The sequence below is a fragment of the Mauremys mutica genome, chromosome 4, assembly GCF_020497125.1.
Source record: "Mauremys mutica isolate MM-2020 ecotype Southern chromosome 4, ASM2049712v1, whole genome shotgun sequence".
NCBI lineage: Eukaryota > Metazoa > Chordata > Testudines > Geoemydidae > Mauremys > Mauremys mutica.
The window spans coordinates 129,837,527-129,860,808 of record NC_059075.1 but is presented as its reverse complement, the minus strand read 5'-3'; the positions used below and the strand labels follow the sequence as shown (position 1 = coordinate 129,860,808).

Sequence of the window (23,282 nt, the reverse complement as noted above, 5' to 3'; positions counted from 1 at the left end):
CTGCTTGTTCCCCAGGCTTCTTGCATTTGTGTATAGGCACTTAAGATAACTCGCTGATTGTCCCGCTTTCTCGGTCTGAGACAGGAGTCCTCCCCTCTTGCAGTTTCCTGCTTGTGCTTCCTCCCGGAATCCCACTTCCCCACTTACCTCAGGGCTTTGGTCTCCTTCCCCCGGTGAACCTAGTTTAAAGCCCTCCTCACTAGGTTAGCCAGCCTGCTTGCAAAGATGCTCTTCCCTCTCTTCGTGAGGTGGAGCCCGTCTCTGCCTAGCAATCCTTCTTCTTGGAAGACCATCCCATGGTCAAAGAATCCAAACCCTTCTCTCCGACACCATCTGCGTAGCCATTCGTTGATTTCCATGATTCGATGGTCTCTACCCTGGCCTTTTCCTGCCACAGGGAGGATAGACGAGAACACCACTTGCGCCTCAAACTCCTTTATCCTTCTTCCCAGAGCCACGTAGTCTGCAGTGATGCGCTCAAGGTCATTCTTGGCAGTATCATTGGTGCCCACGTGGAGAAGCAGGAAGGGGTAGCGATCCAAGGACTTGATGAGTCTCGGCAGTCTCTCCGTCACATCGTGAATCCTAGCCCCTGGCAAGCAGCACACCTCTTGGTTTTCCCGGTCAGGGCGGCAGATAGATGACTCAGTCCCCCTGAGGAGAGAGTCCCCGACCACCACCACCCTCCTCCTCCTCCTCTTGGGAGTGGTGGTCGTGGAACCCCCATCCCTAGGATGGTGCATCTCATGCCTTCCAATCAGTGGAGTCTCCTTCTGCTCTGTTCCCTCAGGTGTATCATCCACTCCACTCTCTGCACTAGTACCTGTGGAGAGAACATGAAAACGGTTGCTCACCTGTATCTGTGTTTCTGGTACATGGATGTTTCTGGTACACTTTCCCCTTCTGGAAGTCACATGCCGCCACTTATCCTCGCTGGCCTTCTGTCCCCGCTGCGTAGCTTGCTCTGAATCTTCAGAACATTGTACCCGCTGAAGCTGATCCTGACGTCTATCCAGGAAATCCTCATTTTCTTTTATGGAACGCAGGATTGTTATTCATTTCTCCAGACCTTGAATCTTCTCTTCCAAGATGGAGATCAGCTTGCACTTTGTACAGACAAAGTCGCTTCTATCCTGTGGAAGGAAGACAAACATGGCGCATCCTGTGCAGGTCACAACGGCGGATTGCTCAGCATCCATGGTCTCTTCCTTCTAAGAGCTCTCTCCAGGCGAACTCCCAGGCAAACTCCTTCTGTTTGCCTCTCTGCTGTTCACTGCTCAGCTGGCATCTCTTCACCACTCACATCCTCACTGGGGCCGGAAGGCTCACTGTGAACAATTGTGTCTCTGTATCTCAGGAGAGCTCCTTCCTGCTTAGACAGAAAAGCTTCCTTTGCTTTCTTTCTTTTTCTGAATGTTGCCCCCGAGGGGCGTTTTCTTCTTTCACTCATGACTGCTGTTCTGTGCCAGCTAGAGTGGCTCTCAACACTCCGTTGACGGGGACAAATAAGCAGGCTGGTAGCAAGGACTGAGTGAGGGAAGATATCAGCGTCTTAAGGGCCTACTCGGCTCCTACTACTTCAGTTGACTGCCTGTTCTCCTCAAGCGGGTTCAGGGAAGCAGCAGGAAATAGGAAGCTCCCTGACAAGCTGGTGTTAATCAGTCCAGGCTCCTGGGGGTGCTCGAGAGGTACATAAGAGGCTCCTCCTCCTCTCTCTCCCTGCAGCTCCTGTTGCTTTGTTATTCCCTCTCCCCTTTTCTCCTGCCTGCCTGTTATGATTCTTGTGCCCCCTTCCTCCAGCACAGCACTCCACCACCTCTGTGCATTTCGAGCAGAGAGAAAACATATGCACCAGCACCAGACACAATTTTCTACACTCTGGGTCCTAGTCGCATCCTCCCACAGTCTGGCACCTGAGGCAGCCGCCTCAGTTCACCTCATGGTAAGGCCAGCCCTATCCTGTAGGCACGGAGAACCTAACTCCCATTGAGGTCAGCCAGGGAAGCTGGATGTGCACATTGCAGGAAATAGACAGTCAGGACAGCATAATCCACTGAAAAAAAGGTATCTTGCTAATTGCAACCCAGGCTCTCCCTGTGTGGCTCTTTCTCCTGCCTCTGTTGGCTAGAGCATGAGCAGAGCTTTCTGAGACAGCTGCTGCGGCTGTGGCCAGCCATCGAAGCGAGTTTCCCATCGTCTCTCTTCTGGCTGTGGATGTTTGATTGCAGCAACCCCGCAGAGGTCCCAGCCTCGCTCTCTAATGTCCATTCTCCCCTTGCTTGCATGGCACTTCATGGACCATTGAGTAGCCTCAGGAAAATATCCCAGTTGTGGACACAGGCACCAGCACCAATTCCCCAACCTAAAGTCCCCTTTGCAATACAGGGAAACAACCTGGATTGTCTGGAGCGCAGGGTTTGGCCCATGGTGACTGCAGACCCTGCCCCTGCTGCACAGCAACTCCTGGGACCCCTCTAGCCCAACAGCACTCGGTTCTCCTGCATTCTGCTGAGTGGCTGAGATCTGGGAGAACAGAAACCCTTTGTTAGGCCATGGCTACACTTGCAAATTTGCAGCGCTGCAGCAGGGTGTGAAAACACACCCTCTCCAGCGCTGCAAATTGTGGCGCTGCAAAGCGCCAGTGTAGTCAAAGCCCCAGCGCTGGGAGCACGGCTCCCAGCGCTATACGTTATTCCCCACAGGGAGGTGGAGTACGGACGCTTTGAAGTGCAAGTGTAGCCATAGCCTTAGAGATGGAAAATCTCCTCCCAGGAAAACTCTGTCAATGGCTGCCAGAGGCCGTCCCTGTGAAACCCCAAATGTGCATCCCCTTGGATTCCCACAGGAGAGATCTCAGCTCATTCACTTGTCACCCATGGTTGCAGTCTCTGACAGGGGAAATGTAGATGGGGGTTTTGCCAATGGTCCCTTCTACAGCGCCCATAATGGGAGGAGGTTTGGCATTGTGATGTGAGGTCTGGGTCTGAGAATCAGGGCTCCTGGGTTCTATGGCTCTGGAATGGGGTGTGGTCTAGTGGGTGGAGCTGGATTTGTTGACAGTGAGTGAGAGGGGCTTGTGCTGAAGGACCCTGGGTCAATCCCCACCAATTCCTGTGATGTCTACATGTGGCCATGATTTTACTTACCTCTCAATGTAGGTTATTTAGCCCATTCCTGGACACATGTGTTACATCTGCTGCTGGCCATCCCTGAGATGTAGGTCCTTCATCCACACAAGGACATGGCACATCAAGGTCAATCCAGCAGCTCTCATCCGGTCTTCACTTCCGCAATGGACGGCGAGCTCTAACCTGACCAGAGAAAGACAGGGTGGTGTTCTTCAGGGGAATCTGCTGGTGCTCCTGCGTCCCCTGCTCCACCTGACACACCGACACGCTAAGGTTTTTCCAAAGATACCACTAACAGGGGCGGTTCTAGGCACCAGCAAAGCAAGCACCTGCTTGGGACAGCCCATTTGCAGGGGCGGCACAGGAGCTGAGAACCAACAGGGGGCTCTGGGAGCTGTAGTTCCTTGGTTAGCTCCCTGCCTATAGAGTCATCCCTGGAGCAGGGAAAAAACTACATTTCCCAGCAGTCCCTTGGCCACTACCAACTGGAAAAGAAGGAGGGGGACCTCATGCGGCAGCGTGCTGTGAGTGCTGTGAATGGTAGGGAGACCATATTTTAACATTCAAAAAACAGGACACTCCAGGGGGAGGGAAGCCCCACCCTGCCACCATCCACTCCCTCCGACTGCCCCCCACAGAAACCCCAACCTATCCAACCCCCTCCCCCCCTGATCACCCCCTGATCACCCCCTCCCAAGCAGGGCCGGCTCCAGACCCCAGCGCGCCAAGCGTGCGCTTGGGGTGGCATATTGCCGGCAGGGCGGCAGGCGGGTCCGGCGGACCTTCCGCAGTCATGCCTGAGGGAGGTCCACCGGAGCCGCGGCTCCAGTCCACCTTCCGCAGGCATCACTGCGGACGGTTCGCTGGTCCCGTGGCTCGGGTGGATCTCCCGCAGGCATGCCTGCGGATGCTCCACCAGAGCCGCGGGACCAGTGGCCCCTCCGCAGCTGCGGGAGGTCCCCTGGAGCCGCAGGACCAGCGGACCCTCCGCAGTCATGCCTGCGGGAGGTCCGCTGATCCCGCGCTCCAGTGCACCTCCCACAGGCATGACTGCTTGGGGCGGCCAAATTCCTAGAGCCGCCCCTGCTCCCAGGACCCCTGCACGTAACTGCCCCCCAGGACCCCACTTCCTATCTAAGCACCACTGGTCCTTGTCCCCTGTTGCCCCCTCCCGGGACGCCTCCCCCTAACTGCCCCCCAGGACCCCACCCCATATCTAAGCAGCCCTTCTCCTTGTCCCCAACTGCCCCCTCCTGAGACCCCAACTTCCCCCCAGGACCCCACCCCCTACCTGTCCCCTGATAAACCCCTGCTGCATACATGCTGCTGTGCTCCCCCACGGAGCCCACAGTCCCGCCCCCTCACCCCCCCCCCCCACACACAGCTCCTGCCTTCCAGATTTGAACACCTCAAAATTCAGGAGTGCTCAAGCTCCATTTGGGTAGCTGTTACTTCATTTCTCTTAAATCAAATATACTGATCCACTGTAACTTGCTGTAGAAAAAGTAGGATAAAATTGAGCAAGAAATGCTTCCCAGTGGTTATTAAGACTGGAATTGCTATTTTCAACAGCCATTGCCTTTTTGTTTGTTTGTTTGTTTGTTTAAAAGGAAGACACTGATATTGCATTGGCAAATTCCCCATAGAAAGGAAGAGTGGAACAAAAGAATAATAAAGGCACCTCAACTTTTCCTCATTTATGGAGGACAGTCTTATAATATGCATCCAGATATCCTCCAATCACACAAGCTGAAAATTGTTCCACTTTACTGCAGCTCTGTAACCATATGGGAACTAATCCTGTCTGTGTTTTGTGCACAACCAAAATTCCTGCTGAATGACCTGCCCTGGGAGCGAATTACCAGTGACCCAAGGCTGCGGTGGAAGGAGGGTGCAGGTGGGGGGGTCAAGAGCCCAGGGCTGGGGTGGCAGGAGGTGTGGGGGGGCACTGGTGGGGGGGAGCCCAGGGCTGGGGTGGCAGCGGGGTGGGGGGAAGGCACTGGTGGGGGGGAAAAGGGGGAAGCCCAGTGCTGGGGCAGCAGCGGGGTTTGGGGGGGGAGCCCAGGGTTGGGATGGGGGGGCAGCCAAAATTTTTTTTGCTTGGGGCAGCAAAAAACGTAGAGCCGGCCCTGACCCCCGCCTTCTGTTCCTCAGAGTAAGTTCTCTAGAAAGGTTCTTGGACTGGAGGGCCAAGTGCCCAGCTATATTTGTGAGACATCTGCATGGGGTAGGGGTGGAGGAGCACGGGATCTGCCATGTTCTTCACTGAGCCCCCATCTGACCCTGGCACTCATGCCCCCCATCCAGCAATCACGCTGGGATCCCTGGGCTGTGGGCCTGGAGCACCACCCATGGGCCCCACAACCCTGGCCAGAGCCCAGAGCTAGATTCCCCCAATGTTCTAGTTCCAGGGCCACAGGAAGTAGATTCTTTGGGTGGTTTGTTGTCCAAAAAGAGGGAAATGTCCTTGGCAGAGACTCGGTCTCCTCACTCCCAGAGCCTGGGAAGAAGGAATCATAGAAGTGTAGGGCTGGAAGGGATCTCAAGAGGTCATCTACTCCACCCCCTGCACTGAGGCAGGGCCAAGCATTCCTAGACCGTCCCTGATGAGTGTTTGTCCAGCCTGTTTTGAAAAAACTCCATGATGAGGGGTCCACCACTTCCCTACGTCACCTGTTCCAGTCCTTAGCCACGCTTAGCCTTTTTCCTAATATCTAACCTAAATCTCCCTTGCTGCAGATTAAGCCCATTACTTCTTGTCCTACCTTCAGGGGATATGGAGAACAATTGGTCACCATCCTCTGTATAATAGCCCTTAACATATTTGAAGACCATTATTTGGTGCCCCCTCTGTCTTCTCAAGACGAAACATGCCCAGTTCGTTCAACCTTTCTTCACAGGTCAGGTTTTCTAAACCACTGACCATTTTTGCCTCTCTCCTCTGGACTGGCCCCAGTTTGTTCACATCTTTCTTAAAGCGTGGTGCCTGCAACTGGACACAGTGCTCCAACCTAGTACACCTCAGAATGACATTTCCCTTTTTTCTCAATAGCATCACACTATTGATTCAAATTCAGCGTGACATCTATGATAACCCCCAGACCCTTTTCTGCAGTACTACCACCTTGCCGGTTATCCCCCACTTTGTTTCTAGTCACTCTGGGAATCACATTCCCAGCTCCGAGTGCAGACGTAGCCTTCATGTGAGCAAAAGACTGTGGGAGTGTCTCATGGGTATGAGACTTTTCCACTCCAATCCAAGATTTACATGGAAGCAGGGCCGGTGCAAGGAAGTTTCGCCTAGGGCATGAAACTTCCACCTTGCACCACCCTCCCACCCAGCTAACTCCCCCCCCCTGCAGCTACCCCTGCCCGGGGGGAGACCCCCCCCACATGGAAGCTAACTCCGCCCGTAGATACCCCGCCCACACATGTGGAAACTAACCCCGCCCGGAGAGACTCTCCCACCCCGCGCAGAAGCTAACCCTCCCTGGGGAAACTCTTCCCCAGCAGAAGCTAACCCGGCCTGGGGAGCCCCCTCCTGCAGCAGCTAATCCCACCTGGGGAGCCCGCCCCAGCTCACCTCAGCTCTGCCTCCTCTGCTGAGCACGCCGGCGTCGCTCTAATTCTCCTCCCCTCCCAGGCTTGTGGCGCCGATTGGAGGAGACTGAGGCTTTGGCTACACTTACACTTCAAAGCGCTGCCGCGGCAGCGCTTTGAAGCGCTAAAGTGTAGTCAAAGCGCCAGCGCTGGGAGAAAACTCTCCCAGCGCTGTCCGTACTCCACCTCCCTGTGGGGAATAACGGACAGCGCTGGGAGCGCGGCTCCCAGCGCTGGGGCTTTGACCACACTGGCGCTTTGCAGCGCCGCAATTTGCAGCGCTGGAGAGGGTGTGTTTTCACACCCTGCTGCAGCGCTGCAAATTTGTAAGTGTAGCCAAGCCCTTAGAGCGGAGGCTACATGCTCAGCAGAGGAGGCAGAGTGGAGGTGATCTGGGGTGGGGAGCGGTTCCCCTGTGCGCCCCCGCCTGTTACTGCGGGCAGCCCTCCCCACGCCCCTGCCCCAGCTCACCTCCACTCCATCGCCTCGCCTGAGTGGGCTTTTAGGCGACCTAAGCGGCCGCCTAGTTTGCTTAAATTTTTGCACCGGCCCTGCATGGAAGACACACAAGAAATACAAGCCAGCCTCTGGAAAGTATTGCTCTAGGCACCAGCCACCAATCCAGTGCAAATGAGTTTCAGCCACTGCACACAAAATTACTACAGACACAGGCACACCTCAGGATCAAAGCTTGTGTTGAACAAAGCAAGGTTAGTGGCTGAAAAGCCTTTTATCAGCTTGGATTAGATCCCTGACCTGGTCTGCAACCCCAGAGCCTGGCTATCTGACACAGCAGGCTGGGAGCGGGATCATTTCATCCTTCCAGCTGACACTGTGCCCTACAGACCCAGACCAATTTTATTGCCACCCAGCTTCAAATGCAAAAGAAGCTCCTTTATAACAAAATCCCTTGAGTACATCTACTTAATCTGAGAGACCAATTGACAAGCCCAATAAGACATTCCAATAGCACAGATCTATTACCTACAGAGAGTTCAAGTTTTCTGGAGGAGCTGACAGAGACACTGGCTGACATGGTGATGCAGTTCCTGAGGCTCCTCATTCTTGGAGGCTTAATGATTCACACTGACAATACACCAGATCCAATGCACAAAACTTTCTATTTTCCCTGTTCACCTTTGGATTCTCACAGGCAGTCTCTAGGCCTTAAACACACACACAGCTGGTCACATCCTGACCTTTATAATGAACGTGATCAATCCCTGATACCAGTCAGATTGCCACCTTCAAAAGAAAAAGAACATAAGAATGGCCATACTCCATCTAGCCCAGTATCTTGTCTTGTGACAGGTGCCCCAGAGGGAATGAACAGAACAGGTCACCATCAAGTGCTCCATCCCCTGTCGCCCATTCCCAGCTTCTGGTCAACAGAGACTAGGGACACCATCCCTGCCCATCCTGGCTAATAGTCAGTGGTGGACCTATCTTCCACGAATGTATCTAGTTCTTTTTTTAACCGTGTTATAGTCTTGGTCTTCACAACATCCTCTGGCAAGCAGTTCCACAAGTTGATTGTGCGTTGTGTGAAAAAAATATATCCTTGTGTTTGTTTTAAATCTGCTGCCTATTAATTTTTTTCTCTTAACATCATGGTCCATCCTAGATTGCTCACTGATCCAGTTAGACCCACAAAGCACTGATGCCCTAGCCCAGCAGCCAAGGACTAGAAGAACCAGTGAGACATCACAGTCACTGACTGACCACAGCCATGAATACTTTGGTTCTGAAGCACTTCCTTCCCATATGACCCTCACAGAGCTTTGTGGTTTCTTCTTCCTGTGACAGATGATGCAAGGAGGCAAGAAAACCCAAGCGTCAGTGTTGAGAACTCTCAAGAAGAAACTGATTTCTGAACAACAAATTCTTCTTTGCCTACTCCTTGGCCCTGGAGGAGACCAAGAGATCCTCCTTCTCCTCTTCCATAGCAACCACCAAGGCTACATTGATGCAGTTGGACTATGGGGGTGTGAATTGCAACAGCACAGCATTCCGGTGCACGCAGCACCCCAATATGGACGGTCCTAGTGCGAATTAAGAGATACCTAGCTTGTGTTAACATAGTCCTCTTCAAACAGGACTATGTTAGCACGAACTAGGTACCTTTGTGTTTGCACCTGCATTGTCTATATGGGGGAGTTACAGCACAGCAGTTTGGTGCATGCTGCACTTCATACCCCTGTAGTCTGAACTGCAGGGCTGAGTAGACAAGCCCCAAGTCACACCCCACTGAACTATTTTGGATTGTCAATAACATTGCTAACTTAGATGCCTCCTAGCTCCAGAGCTCAGCACCATTCGGCGTGAGGAACTGTACCCACTTCACAGAGAAGATCTTCCACATCCAGGATGGCCTCTATGGCCATCAGGGACAACACAAAACCCTCCTCAGAATTCTGTTCATTCACAATGCTAGATGAAATCTGAGCCTCTGCCTATGACTCTGATCCTTGATCTCTGTGGCTAGTGCAGGCCAGTAAGTGCAGGGCCATCCCTAGGGGGGTGCGGGGCCCGGGGTGAATGAATACATCACTTCCGTGACTGACCCATCACTTCTGGGAGTGACTGCGCTGGCCAATTGCTCTGGCCCGCAGGGCCCCCAAAGGCGGAGCCAGAGGGGTCGTCCTGATTCGCCATACCCTAGGAACGGCTCTGAGCAAGAGCATCTAGAACCCCTACTAACAAATACTGTCATCATTTGCTTTTGAGGACAGACATCTGCTCCCCCAACCTGGAGCATGCAGTAACCTGGCCAGGACTTAAGAATCCATTGCTTGATACAACCAGCCTTACATGTGAATGCCCGGTATCATCAAGTCTCTTGTTTCTGAGCAATCTAGTCAAGCAGTAACTGAACAGTTGCAACCAACTTCACCTGTCCATTGGCAATATCCAGCTGGGTTTTAAGCCTAGACACAGAACAGACATGGCACTGCCAAGGCTGATGGAGAACCTCCTCCTGTCCACAGGCAAGAGAATTTTTGAATCTTTTTATTGTCAGGGTTTGCAGAATGGTGACAAATCCTGTTCTTGTTGAAGTCAACAGTAAAACTTGGAGATGGGGTGGGGGAGCACCTTAGTATTTGGATGTTGTGTGCAGCAAAAATTGTTTTCATCCAGCTCAACCTTGGTGTTGGCAGAAGTGGGATTGTAAAAGAGAAGTTTACACTGGGGTCCTTCTATGGGCATCTGTTATGTCCATTAGCCTGTGTTCCACAAGTGTGCGTTCAGCTAAGCTGAAGGTGAGGGTAGAGGGTAGAGGGTGGCTGCATTTTCAGTGGGCTGGTGAATCCCAAAATGCGGCTGTGAAACCGTTCAAAACTTTTTCTCTGTGAGCTTGGAGGGGCCATGGGAAGTGCCTAGCTTCTATTTGCCACAACACACTGACGTGGGCTCTGGCAGTGCTAGGGTCGGCTGCCCCCAGGCTACTTCCAGACTCCCCCTCGGGTAGTACCTGGGTCAGGGTGGTGTACTCCGGGGGGTCCAGCACCATGGGTTCCTCGGGGCCGTGGGCGGTCGGCAGGCCCGGCCCCTCCTCCGGGTAGCGAGCGCAGGGCAAGTCAGGCCAGTCCTGGAGTGCACCTTGATCCGCGGGGTTTTCCCAGTCGTGGGCTAGGCTGGAGACGTCTTGCCTGCCCGGCGGTTGGCTCCCTAGTGAGCTCTGAGGGCCAGTCTTTATACTTCCAGGTCACCGCCTGACCCTCTGAGGGGAGGGTTCCGAGCTCCCTAGCTCCGCCCACTCCGATCTCCGGATGGGCTCGTCCCGCTCCAGGGTGGAGGGGAGCCACACCGCCTCACTACACAGCTATTTTTAGTCCTGTAGTATGAACCTGGATCAGTTGATTCAGGATCTGAGAATTCACTGCTGTGGGTCTTTTTTGCAATGTAGACACCCCCTTCATGTACCTGCAGGGAGCCACAGTCTTGCACCATCCTCACACTCCATGGAGTCTTTTACGGAAAAAAAAAGGTAAATACACACCTCAGTTTCTGCAGTTTGCAGTTCACATGCTTCAGTCCCTCACACAGCAGCTTCACTCCTAATTCTCCCAGGCTGTTTCCTGCCAGGTGCAACTCGACCAAGGTCTGTTTGGTACCAAGAATAGAGGAGAGATCCTCACAGCAAGCAGCTGTCAAACAGCAATCACAAAACCTGCAGGAGATAAGCAGAGAGGAAAAGAGAACTTCTGTCTGTCTAGTCCCGCCGTGGGTTTCTAGAAAGATTCTTTTATTTGGGAATGGGAGTGGGGAGGGGGAAATCACAGATCTGTAGTAATGGATGGTGGGGATCACATGGTTATGTGTGAATTTCAATCCACGTGCATCTGTAGCTCTCACTGATCCTGTATTCCCATATGAGTGTTTTCCATCTCTGAGCAGACACACTTGGGCATCTGCTAATAAGAAGTTTTGTGGATGGGAGGAGCCTTTTCTTCTTTCTTGCTGCATCTTGTCAATTGAGGACTCAGCAAATAAGCCACCATCTATGGAAGACTTAGTATTGAACATTCAGGATTCAGGGGTGGCTCCAATTTGCCACGTCTCAAGTCTCACCCCCTCCCACCCCCATCTCTCTCAACCATATATTAGAAAAGGCTGGAATTTCCCTAGAGAGCCCAGTCTCAAAGGGCACAAGAGAGAGAGGGAGGTCTCTCTTTGCCACATCCCTGAACAAGAACCTACCAGCCTTCTGCTGATAGCCTGGAGAATAGATAATGTTAGCAAGGGGGCTCTCTCTACCTCCGTGAGAAGAATGCTCCTGTGGACCTTAATATCTGCTTCTGGTGACACAGGCACTGGTGCATCTCAGAAGAGACAAGGATTCTATAATCTTCATAGACTCCTACTGGCTAGGCCACATGCAGCTGTCCAAAGCCAACTCCATTGGGCTGAATCTGGTCTTGGTTGCTAACACAGAACAAAGGCACCTTGCTACATCTCAGGAGCCCTCTTCCTGACAGCTTGGCTCCAGACAGGGCACAGGCCATATGCAGGAGCCTCATGTCTTCCTAGAATCATATCATAGAATATCAGGGTCGGAAGGACCTCAGGAGATCATCTAATCCAACCCCTGGTCAAAGCAGGACCAATCCCCAGACAGATTTTTACCCCAAATTCCTAAATGGCCCCCTCAAGGACTAAACTCACAACACTGGATTTAAGCAAGACAAAGTTCAAACCACTGAGCTATCCTTCCCCATCTACCAGTGGAAAGAGGTTCTGGCAGGGTGCAAGCAGGTCCACATGGTGCTCTCTATTATCTCCACAGAAAAGCAGTTTGACTGACTCCTTCATCCGAGTCTATCCTAAAGACTGATGCCACACAGAGGCATTTAGCAGCTATTCCAGGCTCTCAGGAAGTAGACAAAGTGTCCCGTCCCTGCAGCCCTTATTATCCGCTTCATAAAAGGCTTGACACTTTTGAAATCCTGTGTCAGAGAGGGGTGCGTGCGTGCGTGTGTGCGTGACTGTACAAAATTACAAAGCCCATTTTGTATTAGCTGTTGAACACATGTCTGAACTTGCCCAGGACAAACCCATTGAAGGACTGTCAGTAAGAAGCCATCAGGACTATGCTCTGGAGTCATTGACTGTGATTATCTCAACTTTTGGCCCAATCCCTTGGAACAGAGGGGCCACAGGCAGGGCAAGCATGACTAGGAGAGGGTGCTGGGGCAACCCAGTGGGTCACATGGCAAGGGGACAGAGACCCCAGAGCTGCCCTGTGCAGGGGATGGGTATGACCATCATGACATGTAAGCAGGATGTACAGTAGCGAGAGAGGGCAAGAGGGACTCTGCCCAGCCTGAAACCCTGACATGCCTCAGACTCGTGGGAAGGGCCCAACCAGACTCAGGGAGGCGGGATCTCAGGACTTCTGTTGTTTTTCAAAGATCTGTAACTCCTGAGTGCTTTGAAGACAAAGTCTCTGATTAATAAGCCCCTGTGCCAAGCCTGTGTTCCTTGCTTTCCTGCCACATTATCCCTGAAGGTGACAAGCTAGAAGCCCAGAGAGCCCACAACCAAGGTGGAGCGCTGGAGCAGGGTGAGAGTCTGACTGGAGGTGGGACTTGGGAGATCTCAGACACTGATTTCAGGGTCTAGGGCAATGGGAAGGCAGAGCTTCACATTCCAAGGAAGGACATCAGACAAGAGGGCTGAGGAATGACCCCAAAGATCCAGACCTGGAAACAGGGACTAGACCACACCCAGGCTCACCTGGCTTAGAAGCAGGTGTCACCCAGTGATTGGGTCCCACTCACAACAGCCTGGCAATCCTACAGAGTGGTACTGGGCCAAGTTGTAACACCTCCATTCCCCGGTGTCATGGGATAAAGCCGATGAAACCTCCTTTCGAATCACTTGGTTAATGGAGCTTAATTTTTGTACCTGGAAAGTCATTTTCCTACCGACAGTGATTCTGGCTCAGAGCGAGTGAGCTTCAGGCTCACATGACTGGTCCACCGTATCACATTTTACAAAGCTAAGGTGATAGTATAGACTCCTCTGAGATTCCTCACCAGTGTGTTTTGAACTTACTAGTCTATCCATCCTGACAATTTTTTCCCTCATGCCTGTGTGCCCATCTGAGTGGGGCCCTTCCCCAGGGACTCAGGCCACGTCTATACTTACCTTCCCGGTCGACGCGGTGAGTTCGACTTCTCGGAGTTCGAACTATCGCGTCTGATCTAGACGCGCTAGTTCGAACTCCGGAAGCGCTAGTTCGAACTCCGGTACTCCACCGCGGCAGGAGGAGTTGCCGGAGTCGACCCTGGAGCCGCGGAGTTCGCTTCCCCGCCGTCTGGACGGGTAAGTTTTCGAACTAGGGTAGTTCGAATTCAGCTACGTTATTCACGTAGCTGAATTCGCGTACCCTAGTTCGCATTAGGGGCTGTGTGTGGACCAGGGCTCAGTGTTCTATTTGGGACAAATTAAACATTTGGAAATACCAACCAACTTTTTAGGGAAAAAAACTTTGATTCATTTGACACCAATTTGACACATTGACTACAGACTACGACAATGCTTTACACAGAATGAAAGAGCCCATTGATCCATCTGGGTAAATTTATTTTGATTTAATTTCAGTTCAGTGAAGTGATCCAGTGCATTAACTGCAAAATCTTCTTCATGCATCTCATACACACAGTGAAACAACTCAAGCTGATAACTTTGATAAATCCCCTCATGAACACAGGGCAAGGTTAAATCTGTTTGTTGGTTTGCTTGAACCCACTTCAGTAAATCTGCCTTAATTTTAGGTGAAAGTTTACACCCAAATTTTTCCTGCAGGTCCTTCATTCTTTCTTCATTTAAGAACCCAAACAGGAATCGCACTGTTAACATTTAATAATTTTTAGAGTTTCTATAGTTTTCTAACAACGTTTTCACATCTTTCTTGGGAATCCCTGAATCTGTTGTTGTTTCACCTTCCTCCAGGACATATAACAAAGCTGCAAAAAACTCTTGAAAACTTAAGTGAATGAAGCTGTAGAGACATTCACAGTCAGTTTCTTTTTGAAAAATATTCTCATTCAAAAAGAGGGGGAGAGAGTTCTCTTGATCTAAGCCAAGCTTCTTGATTTCTTCTTCCTCAAACAGTATCTTTTGTTTCCAGACTCCATCAGCAGCCAAAGAGCAAAGTCCCTTCAGATTTCCATGTAAGTGTTGCTTTGTATTGTTGCTGAGAGGCTTGACTAAACAGGAAAGGTAGAGCATATACACTCCAGTGACTGTTTTTGAAGTTTGTGTGAGATTCTCACCTTTTTCAAGCTGTTGTTTCAGAACCGTGCAGATGATCCAACATACGAAGGGGACAAAGCACATGGTGAAAAGAATTTCATTTGCTTTCACAAATCGTAAAGCTTGTCTTGCTTGGTTTTCATTTCCAAAGAACTTGTGGAAATATTCCTCCCTCTCAGCTTTGGAAAACCCCAGGATCTCTGCATAACGTGAACACTCCAAACATTGCCCGAGTTTCTCCAGAGCAGCTGGTCTTGTAGTGATCATCAGGTAGGACTCAGGAAGAACTGTTCTCCTAAATAAACTGCTCAGGAGGATTTCCATTGGCTTTTTCTCCCAGGGATCGGTGCACAGATTATCTTTAGGCTGATCAAAGGAAAATCTCAGTTCATCAAACCCATCTATTATGAACAGGAGTTTTTCTGGATTCACCAGAATGTGGTTAACTGGTGCATTTGTATTAAGCCAACTTTTAAAAATCATGTCAGCCACACTTTCCTGCTCATTAAGAAGGTTCATTTCCCTGCAGTTTATGTAGAAAACATAATCAAACTTTTTCTTATAGAGTTCCCCAGTTGCCCAATCGTACATGATCTTTCTTGCAGTCATTGTTTTCCCAATCCCAGCAGCTCCCAGCAGCACAACGCAGGGCCGCCCAGAGGGGGGGGCAAGAGGGGCAATTTGCCCCAGGCCCCGCATCCTGCAGGGGCCCCCACGAGTGTTTTCTGGGGCCCCTGCGGTTCCGGTTGAGCTCCCGCAGGCATGACTGCGGCAGGTCAAGCGGAGCCCGGGACGAGTGGACCTGCCGCAGGCATGACTGCGGAGGGGGCGCTCGTCCCGCGGCTCGGCTGGACCTCCCGCAGGCATGACTGCGGCAGGTCAAGCGGAGCCACGGGACCACGGCACCCGCCGCAGTCACTCGTCCCGGGCTCCGGTCGACCTGCCGCAGTCATGCCTGCGGGAGCTCAACCGGAGCCAAATGCCGCCCCCCAGGTCTTCGGCGCGCTGGGGTCTAGAGCCGCCCCTGAGCGGGGGCCCCCCGCCACCGAAGACCCCGGGCCCCCGGAATTCTCTGGGCGGCCCTGGCACAACGACTTGTGGTGTTTGTCCATCTTTATCAGGTTTATAGAGAGTGGCCAGTGTAACTGCAGAACTAGCTCGTTCAGTCATGATTTCTGCATGTCTCCATCCCATGGCCATTATTTCATGTTCTCTCTCCTTTGCCTGACGAGGTCTGTCTACAATAGTGAGGTTTGTGTATTTTCTGTTTAGAATCATATTGTCACCAAAATGACTGTTCATGTCTTTTATTAGCTTGTATTTCTTTTTAATATCTTCTTTATACTTCTTATTGTAACCTGTATCAGCAACATGAAACATTAGAAATATTGAACTGAAAGTTCAGAAAACAGACAGACTAATCTCAGACTAATCTCTTAAAATAGTTCTACTGTAACAACAATAATGGTTCTTCACATTTATAATGAAACCTTCTTCAAAAAGGATCCTGAAATCATTTAAATATGGGTGAGATCCTGCAGCCCTTATTCAAACATGGTCGCCTCAATGAAATTATTCATTTAAGTAAAGATTGTAGGCATCACCTCATCCCCTGGTGAAACCTGGCTACTGTCTACACAACAAGGTAGGTAACAAGTGGAGGAGAATATTATATGCAGTTGAAACAATACTGGGAATGTAGGTGGAAAGAATGTAACTTCATAAACTAGAGTTTGTCAGGACACATGGGTTTACAAGAGAGAGCGTCACGGGATCTTTAATTACCACAATTGAGTACTTCCAGTTACCTTCCTCACTTAAGAGATGGTGCCCCTACACAGGGGTGGCTCTTGACATTTCGCCGCCCCAAGCAGGGCGGCATGCCGCGGAAGGCGCTCTGCCGGTTGCTGGTCCCGCGGCTCTGGTGGACCTCCTGCAGGCGTGCCTGTGGAGGGTGTGCTGGCCACCGCGTGGGACCAGCGGACCCTCCGCAGGCACGCCTGCGGGAGGTCCACCGGAACTGCCTGCCGCCTTCCTGGTGACCGGCAGAGCACCCCCCGCAGCATGCCGCCCCAAGCATGCGCTTGGCGTGCTGGGGTCTGGAGCCGCCCCTGCCCCTACAGCAGAGTGTCCTCCAGCATGAGGCTAGTACATTCACTCAGTACTGATCCAGAGGGACATTTTGCACACATCTGTATTGGAAGTTGCCCAAGGTAACAAAAGTCCCACTCAGCCCATTATAGAAAATTGTTTGTAAAACAACTGATACAAACTGGATCGTTTACTCTAGAAAAGCAGTACTGAGGGGTCTGCAAGGCTCCTGGTAAAGTCATAGGTTGGCATGACAATGAGCCTAGAGATTCTAGAAATAGGAAAGATGTTTATAATTGAAATCACCAAGTATTTTGATTGGTTCATTGTAATAGCATGAGGCTGCCGCCCCATTTTGTACACAGTTTGTCTGCGGGTCGCTAAATGGAACAGAAGAACACATGAAATGGAAGGAGCGAACTTTCCATCATGGCTGGGATTCCCATCACCTCCTGGGATCCACCATGACACAAAGAGTGGAAAGACAGACAAATTGCTTAGGATGAGAACAAAAGGATTGCACAGAGATGTAGGGACAAAATCAGAAAGGCTAAGGGACAAAATGAGTTACACCTAGTGAAGGACATAGAAAACAATAAAAGGCTCTATAAATACAACAGGAGCAAGAGAAGGACAAAGAAAAGCACAGGTCCACTGCTTAGCGGGGAAGGAGATCTAATAATGGATGATACCTAGAAGGCTGAGGTGTTTAATGCCTATTTTGCTTCAGTGTTCACTAAATATGTTAATTGTGACCAGATGCTAAGACAATTCTTATTAATAACAAAAGGGAAAACCCAAAAGCCAGAATAGGGAGAGAGCAGGGTAAAGACTACTTAGATAAGTTAGATGCACTCATGTCAGCAGGGCCTAAAAACTCACCTTAGGATACTTAAGGAACTAGATGAAGCACTCTCTGAACCAATATCTCTGAAAACTCATAGAGGATGGATGAGGTCCCAGTGGGCTGGAGAAGGGCAAATATCTTTTTTATGATGGAACAAAGACAACCTAGGGAATTAAAGACCAAGCAGCCTAACTTCAATGGATGGAAAGATACTGGAACAAGTTATTAAACACTCAATATGTCAGCACTTAGAGCATAATAGGGTAAAAAGTAATAGCCAATGTGGATTTTTCAAGAACAAATCATGCCAAACCAACCTAATTTCCTTCTTTGACAGGATTATTAGCCTACAGCATTGAGGGAGCCATAAATATCACTTGTCTTGATTTTAATAAGGCTTGAGACACAGTCCCACAAGACATTCTTATAAGCAAACTAGGGAAATGTGGTCAATTGAATTACTATAAGGTGAGTGCACAGTAGATTGAAAAAAAAAGTATTCAAAGAGCAGTTATCAATAGATTGCTGTCAAAATGGCAGGGCATTCTAATGGGGTCTCAATGATGGATCTCGGTCTAGTACTATTCAGTATTTTCATTAATAACTTTGATGAGTGGAGAATACACTTATACAATTTGTGGATGACACCAAGCTGGGAGGGGTTACAAGCACTTTGGAGGACAGGTTTAGAATTCAAAAGGACCTTTATAAATTGGAAAACTTGTAAGAAATCAACAACATGAACTTCAATAAAGAGAAGTGCAAAGTACTACACTTATGAAGGAAAAATCAAATGCACAAATACAAAATGCAGAATAACTGACTAGGCAGTCGTATTGCTGAAAAGATCTAGGGGTTATAGCATACCACAAATTGAACATGAGTCAACCATGTGATGCTGTTGTGAAAAAGGCTAATATTCTGGGGTGTGTTAACAGGATTGTCATATGTAAGACACAGGAGGCAACTGTCCTGCTCTACTCAGCACTGGTGAGGCTTCAGCAGGAGTCCTGTGTCCAATTCTGGGTGCCATGCTTTAAGACAGATGTGGAAACACTGGCGAGTGCCCAGAGGACCAACAAAAAGGATAAAAAGTTTAGAAAATCTGACCTATGAGGAAAGGTTAAAAAACCTGGATATGCTTAGTCCTGAGAAAAGATGATGAAGGGGGCCTGATAACAGTGTTAAAATATGTTAAGGACTGTTATAAAGAGGATGGCGATCAATTGTTCTCCATGTCCACTGAAGGTAGGACAAGAAGTAATGGGCGTAATCTACAGCAAGGGAGATTTAGGTTAGATATTAGGGAAAACTTTCTAACTATTCTTATAGGTGAGCTCTGGAATAGGCTTCCCAGGAAGGTGGTGGAGTCTCTATCATTGGAGGGTTTTATGAAGACAAACACCGGTCAGGGACGGGGTAGGTTTACTTGGTCTTGGCTCAGTGCAGGGGAGTGGACAAGATAAGCACTCAAGGTCCCTTCCAGTTCTACATTTCTGTTATTCTATGACAATGTTGGGCCTTCATCATCTTGATCCTGAAAGACTTTCTGACCAGCCTGAGGGAACCAAATGGCGAAATCCTGGACACTACCCAGGATGTGAGCCTGAGGCTTCTGATGTCACCCCGCATGCCCTCCCCCGACACACACCATGTCATTTGCCTTCCCCGCCATGTTTCTTTTTTCTTTTTCTATCTAAGGAAAGTCTGGCTCAGCTGGCCAAGATGACTCCATCTGTCCCAGCACTGCTGTTGGCCTGACCACAGAGTCAGATAAAAGTCACGCCTTAGTCTGACATTGGTAAAAGTTTGCTGGGTCTCAGGGTGGCTGATCAACACACCTGCTGCACTGGTAACTCAACAGCAGGGAAGCTGCACGGGAACGTCAGCATCAGAGACCAACAGCATTTTCTCTTTGCTATTCGTCTCTCCCCTTTGTGAAAGGAAACAGGATTGGACCTCAGCAGCACCACCACCACAAAGGCATTTCCTGGGGATTGACGTTGGCTGCTGCACATTAAAACCTAGGGAATGATCCTCACCTGCAGGGCCATTGCCACAGTCACCATCAACATCTTTACAGTGCTGCCTTTGGTAGGGTTACTGCAGTTTCACGGTGTTCCCTTTTCTGGAGAATTGCCAGGGAACCCTGTGCTAATGGTGTCACCTGGAAAGGCACTTCCTGGGTAGCCATCACATACCTTTTGCCGACAACTCTGATGGGTTTTGACTCTGGTGAAACTCTGAAAGGGAAATTACATTTAAATAACAGTGAAAGAATGTAGAGTGTAGTTCAATGCAAGTGCATTTCTGTTCTGTATGGAGGCAACAAGTGACTGATAATCCAATTGCATCCTCTGTTAATGAAGTAATCACCAAGGAGAGCACTGTTACCAGCCATCAGTGTATGAAGTTCAGTTTGGGGAATACTGTTTCTCGGACGTCCCCCTGCCTGATTCCACTGATGACTAAACTGCACTTTACATGATGAGCCGGCCACGTGGTCAGAGAAACACAGAACAACTGGCACTGGGACAAACAGTCAATTCAGGAGCGTTTGTGGGGAGAGGGAATCCCTCACAAACACTCATGTTCCAACACAGATTAGGTGAAACAACTAAAGGGTCCATGCAAAGGAGAATTCTGCCCTCGGTCAGGGATGGGCTAGGTGGCCCAGGAGAGCCTTTAAAATGTAGGGATCTAAAACAGACACTAAGGGCAGCCCGAGGGAATTTGTTCATTTGGGATAACTACCACTTGGGGCCTCCCCCCCAACACCCCCTAGCTTCTCACTAGATTCAGTTATTGATAGAATGTAGGATGCTGACTGGATTAAAAGCCGCACAGGTAACCAGACTAGTTTGCTTAATATTGCCACTCCTTTTGCCAAGCATCTGTGACTAATTTAGGGTAACAAAGAACCCTTTCCCCACCCCTCAATAATTATTATTTTATTACTGAGTTTTGGTAGGATCTAGAGCCCCAATCGGGGGCCCATTGTACTAGGCCCTGTGCACACACATAACATGACTGTCTCAGCCTGACGGAGCTCAGTCTAAACCAAGTAACTGCCCCCTGCATTGTGCTCTGGAGGTTTCTAAACTCTCCCCCTGGGGGACTGTCCAGGGGAGTGAATTCCAAAGGCCTCTAGGGAGAGCCCCACTGCCAGCCCCAGAGCTTCCATCCCAGGGACCCGGCAGAAACAACCCAGCTGGGCTCCACTAGCACCGTAGGATGCAGGGAAGTGGAACAGGAATGGCTGTAACAGGGTTGAGTTTAACTCCATGACTGAGCACATGGAATCTAACACTGCTCCACTACAGACTGGCTCCCCACTGGCACTGGCTCTTACACTCTTGTGGGACACTGCAAAGCAGCCTGGAGCCTCTGGAACTGCAGCTCTGCAGGTTTGCTGGCTCCTTGGCTGTTTATACTGCACTGAATTTGTTTCTTGCATTAAAAGATAGCCTTGGAGATAATAAAGATCCTGCCTGGAACCCCTGGAATGTCTCATGTTGTCAACCAGCTGTTTGGGGATAAAATACTCTGCTGTGACCAGTTACCAGTTACAGATCCTCAATTCTCTGTCCCAGCTCTGGCACAGGTTAGAGCAGCCTGGAGGCTGGTCTTACTTGTACTAGTTGCTAATGGTCACCAAGGAATGATCCTCCAGCTAGGGATGCATTCCAGCTACTCCTCGTCCCCACCTCTCCCTGTCCATGACACTCCCTCTGCACTGCTCTGTTGGCTCTACACCCACTGAGGACTCCCCAACACTGCGAATTTCCTCAGATGCAGAGTTACAGGCTGTCTCTGCTCCCTTTGTGCCAGCTGAGTGGTGAAAAGGGAGTGGAGTAGGTGAGAGAATCTGGGCCACTGTGGGCATCTCTGCTCTGAGTCCCCCTGGCTTCCTGTTTGGATTCAGAATTTGTCATTCCTGCTATCAGCCTGTTTCTCCTGTTCCTGCTGCTGCCGCCCTGGAGCAGATTCTTGGGGCAGACTCACAGGTTTTACAGTAACTTTAGGTTTCTTACCTTTCTCTCTTTCCTCCCTGAGTTTTGCAGCTGAATCTTGGAGGTTGATCTGAGTGAAAACCTCTATGGTTACATCTACTGCAGCATCTCCACTATAGAATTCCATCAGGAGGTTCTTCGTATCTATCCTGTCGGCATTCTCCCGCCGACCTCGGGGGATGTTACCTTTCCCCTCAAAGTCAGAATGTGACAGTTTGTCTTTAAATCTTTTCAAATCTTCCTGAGAAAGGTTGTCGAGAGCTCGTAAGAGCAAGTCACTGATTCTGCTGCTTTGGTTTCCCATCACTGGGCATCAAGAGAGAAGCTAAAATGAAATGTAAAATCTTGGTGTTAATCATTAATTGGATCATTAATAACAACAATTATTCCTATGTTGAGGAAAGAAGTAAGCTAGTAGTGGGAGAAGGTCACTGGGATTCATAACTCCTCAGTGTTTCTCTCTCACAAATGATTCTTTGTGCTTGTAGCCACATCTGTAAAATGGAGATAATCCTACTGATCTAACGCACAGGGTGAGGTGCAGCTTAGCTAATGTTTGTAAAGCCAAGTGAGGTTTTAGGAAGATAGGGGCTATGGTAATAGTATTTATCAGCCAACTGGGTTTGAAAATAGAGGTGGGACACCCTAATTTAATTAACATTTCAAAAATATAAACCCAGAAAATACAGTCCTGGAATATCAGGCCCTGCATCCTGAGATCCAGCGTTAGCTTGTGAGAACCTCCTGGGTATTTTGAATATCAGAGCAAAGTGAGGTGGAGCAGTGGTAACTTCTGACATATGGTGTGTTCAGTGGTGAGCTGGAGCTGGTTCGCACAAACCGGTTGTTAAATTTAGAAACTGGTTTAGAACCGGTTGTTAAAGGGGTGGGCAAACTCCGGGCCGTGGGCCACATCCAGCCCGTGGGACCAACCTGTCTGGCCCACCTGAGTTCCCAGCTGGGGAGGCTCCCCCAGCCCCTCCCCTACTTTCCCTGCTCTCGCAGAGCCCGGCGCCAGCACTCTGGACCGCTCCTGGGCAGCTCGGCAGCTCCTGCTGCTTTGAGCAGCATGGTAACGGGGTGGGGCTGTGAGCTCCAGCGGGCCACGCGGCATCCATACACGCTGTCCTGAGCAGCATGGTAAGGGGGCCGGACCGGGGCTGGGAGGAGGGGTTTGATAAGGGACAAGAAGCGGTTGGAGGGGCTGGAGGTTCTGGGGGTGGTGGTCAGGGGACGGGGAAGGGTTGGGTAGGCGTGGGCGTTCTGGGGGTCTGTCGGGGTGGTGGTGGATGGGGTCGGGCAGAGGTGAAAGTAAGCCGGTATGCCCCGGTACGGCGTAGTGGCAAGAGCAGGTGCGCCGTACCAGTGCGGCCCAGCTTCCCCAAGCAGCAATTTAAAGGTCCTGGGGCTCCCAGCACCGGCTGGAGCCCCGGGCCCTTTAATTTGCTGCCAGAGCCCTTCTGCTGGAGCCCTGGGATAGTAGCAGTGGGGCTACAGGGGCTATTTAAAGGGACGGGGCTCCCGCTGCCTTTACTGCCCTGGACCCTTTAAATAGCCACCAGAGCCCCGCTGCCACTAACCCAATCTGACAGGTCTCTCCACCCACATGTACAAACTACAACTAGCTCAGATTAAAGTTAGCCTATCCCAAGAGAAAATGCAGAAAGTGATGGACTTACTGTTAGTCAGAACGCTCTCATCAACATCATCTGAAGGCCCTGGTTTGATGTGTTTCGCTCCGTCTTCTTTGTGTTCAAACACAGATATATATATATATATATATATATATATAAAAACATGAGGAACAGGAAACTGTTTGCTCAAAGTTTATTGTGCAATACA

The 23,282-nt window shown here is 50.2% G+C and overlaps 1 protein-coding gene and 1 pseudogene across 2 annotated transcripts in view; one reads left to right on the top strand and one right to left on the bottom strand.

Moving 5' to 3' along the window:
* LOC123369342 (maestro heat-like repeat-containing protein family member 7) overlaps nt 1-23,282 on the top strand; it is a 1,253,347-nt gene that overhangs the window by 796,934 nt on the left and 433,131 nt on the right. The window lies entirely within an intron of this gene.
* LOC123369056 lies at nt 8,622-23,169 on the bottom strand (annotated as a pseudogene).